At 33.6% G+C, this 3,547-nt stretch overlaps 1 pseudogene; it reads left to right on the forward strand.

Annotated features, from left to right (window-relative positions):
- Positions 1-632: 632 nt before the first annotated feature.
- LOC114079363 (olfactory receptor 2J3-like) lies at positions 633-1,557 on the forward strand (annotated as a pseudogene).
- Positions 1,558-3,547: the final 1,990 nt, after the last annotated feature.

Genomic DNA, 3,547 nt, shown 5'->3' on the forward strand with positions numbered 1-3,547 from the left:
TCATATTCAGTTAATTATCAGCTAATATTGTTGACATTCTAATGTCATTCCCAAATTGTATTTCTTTACCTGATAAACTCTTATCTATATAGAAAACCATTAAAACTGAAGTTATTCCTTTTTCTATAACTACAAATTTGAAATAACCTGATTCTGCAACTTGTATTTGGGGTAAAAAATGGGAGTTCATAACCCACTTGAATCAAATGTATGGAAGATGATATGTCATGAGCTGTGTAATGTTTTGAACAACCAATAAAAAAAAAAAAATTAAAAAAAAAAAAAGTGAAAAAGAGAATTAAATTAATTGTTTAAATAAGAAAAATAATATTTTAATAAAAGTTGTCCTTTCTAGCCATAGAATATCATGTAATTATTAATCCAAATACTAATTTAGGAATTGTATGAAAAAGTCAGTCACTTGAGAAGTTACTTATCATTTCTGCAACAGTGCAAATGTCTGAATGAAACATACAGTGAAAATGAGAAACATTTTTTACTGCCATTAATGCACATAATGTTACAATTGGAAGTGACACATTTTTTCTTTAATCTCTTTGCAAGTATTTGACAATGTGTAGATAGCTTTTGAAGTTTATGTGATTCTTTCCTAAAAATAGGAAAAAAATTGAATGATGATGGCAAAAAATGCAAGTTTTGAAGGCTATTTTATTTTACTGGGTTTTTCTAAGTGGCCTCACCTGCAAGCAACTCTCTTTGTGCTTATCTTGATGTTCTACTTGATGACATTGATAGGCAACTTGTTCATCATCATCCTGTCACACCTAGACTCCCATCTCCACACTCCCATGTACTACTTCTTATCAAACCTCTCCTTTCTAGATCTCTGCTATACCACAAGCTCCATCCCCCAGCTGTTGGTGAATCTCTGGGGCCCAGAGAAGACCATTTCTTATGCTGATTGCTTGGTTCAACTCTACTTTGTCCTTGCTCTGGGAACCACATAGTGTGTGCTTTTGGTGGTGATGTCTTATGATCATTATGTAGCTGTATGCAGACCATTGCATTACACTGTCATCATGCACCCTCGATTCTGCCGCATGTTGGCTTTGGCTTGTTGGGTATGTGGCTTTACCAGCTCAGCACTTCATTCCTCCTTTACCTTCTGGGTACCCCTGTGTGGAGATCACCAGGTGGATCACTTCTTCTGTGAAGTTCCAGCATTTCTCCAATTATCCTGCGTTGATATCCATGCTAATGAGCTGACTCTCATAGTGATGAGCTCCATTTTTATTGTCATACCACTTATTCTCATTCTCAGCTCCTATGGTGCCATTGCCAAGGCTGTACTGAGGATGCAGACAACTACTGGACTTCAGAAAGTCTTTGGGATGTGTGGAGCCCATCTTACAGTTGTTTTCCTTTTTTTTCATTACAGTCATGTGCATATATCTTCAGCCACCAACAGAAAATTCTCAAGACCAAGGAAAATCCATTGCCTTGTTTTATACTGTTGTCACCCCTAGCCTCAACCCTCTTATCTACACCCTCAGAAACAAAGATGTAAGAGGGGCACTTAGAAGACTGATGGGGTGATAGTGAGAGATGTGACAAGGTAGCCATATGTCCTTCAATTTTTCTTCATTGTGTCTAGCCAGTCTTAAAGTATGATTGCTTTGCTTCTTTGAGATTTTCTTTTAGTTGTCAACATTTCACTATACATTGGATTGTTCAGTTCTAAATTTATTGTAATTTTTAGTGGTTAATTTTGAAATATTATTAAGAAATAAATGTTTTTTTGTACAAATTAGGCTTTAAAAATCTGTATTTAATTTCACTTGCTGGAGTATCAACATATAGAAACAAATATGTATATGTGTATGCACACATATTTGTACCATTATGAAGAGATTATTTCAAACATATTTGATACATTTCTAAAAGAAATTAGTATGTTAATTTATGAACTTGCCATTTATGAATATAATTTGTTTACATGTATCTCTATGTGTATATATATATATATATATATATATATATATATATATATATATATATATAATCAAGAGAGGAGACGCAGACAGAGACTGAGAGAGAGAGAGAGAGAAGAATAACAGAGCTAGTGGTGTTTTTGGTCATGGAATAGCCTTCAAAATTAGCTAAAATATGTCACGGTAAAGGTTAAAGGTAATTATGACAAATAACATGGTTTATTATATGGTGAACTCTGGCTGAAGTACACTGTTTTAAAGACACTAAATTACATGAATAATTTATTTAGTGGGTCTCTATAACTTGTCACATGAGTCAGTATAGGAAAACATCTATTCAAAATAATTCATTTATTCTTCCACCCACACCTAGCCTTCATTTATTCTTCATTCACTTCATTAACATTTTATCTTAGACATTATCTCTCTCCTGATTGTGGGATTCATGGTAACACAATATATCACACCTTATGTCTAAACAGAACTTTTTTTATGGAGAAAATGGAAATATAAGATAAAAGTTGATCTATCTATATATGACTTCATTTGTTATTTTCTTTTCAAATTTAAAACAACAAGTTACTATTGCTCTGTAATATAGTTTTAAGTCTGGTATCGCTATACCGCCTGATTCGCACTTCCTACTTAGAATTGCTTTTGCTATTCTGGGTCTTTTATTCTTCCATATGAATTTCATGATTGCTTTATCCATTTCTACAAGAAATGCCGTTGGGATTTTGATTGGCATTGCATTAAACCTATAGAGAACTTTTGGTAATATCGCCATTTTGATGATGTTAGTTCTGCCTATCCATGAACAGGGTATATTTTTCCATCTTCTAAGATCTTCTTCTACTTCTCTTTTTAGGGTTTTGTAGTTTTCATTATATAAATCTTTCACCTCTTTTGTTAGGTTGATTCCCAAGTATTTTATTTTTTTTGAGGATATTGTGAATGGAGTGTTTTTCCTCATTTCCGTTTCAGAAGTTTTGTCGCTGATATACAGAAATGCCTTTGATTTATACGTGTTGATTTTATATCCTGCCACTTTGCTGAATTCATTTATTAGTTCTAGTAGTTTTTTTGTAGACCCTTTTGGGTCTTCTAGGTATAGAATCATGTCATCTGCAAATAGTGATAATTTAAGTTCTTCCTTTCCTATTTTTATGCCTTTAATTTCTTTCGTCTGTCTAATTGCTCTGGCCAGTGTTTCGAGAACTATATTGAATAGAAGTGGTGATAGAGGGCATCCCTGTCTTGTTCCAGATTTTAGGGGGAATGCCTTCAATTTTTCTCCATTGAGAATGATGGTAGCCTGAGGCTTAGCATAGATAGCTTTTACAATGTCGAGGTAAGTTCCTGTTATCCCTAGTTTTTCTAATGTTTTGAACATAAAGGGATGCTGTACTTTGTCGAATGCTTTTTCTGCGTCTATTGAGATGATCATATGGTTCTTATTTTTAAGTCTATTGATGTGGTGAATAACATTTATTGATTTCCGTATATTGAACCATCCTTGCATCCCAGGGATGAATCCTACTTGATCATGGTGCACAATTTTTTTGATGTGCCTTTGTATCCGATTCGCCAGAATT

The sequence above is a fragment of the Marmota flaviventris genome, chromosome 6 (genome assembly GCF_047511675.1).
Source record: "Marmota flaviventris isolate mMarFla1 chromosome 6, mMarFla1.hap1, whole genome shotgun sequence".
Taxonomy (NCBI): Eukaryota; Metazoa; Chordata; class Mammalia; order Rodentia; family Sciuridae; genus Marmota; species Marmota flaviventris.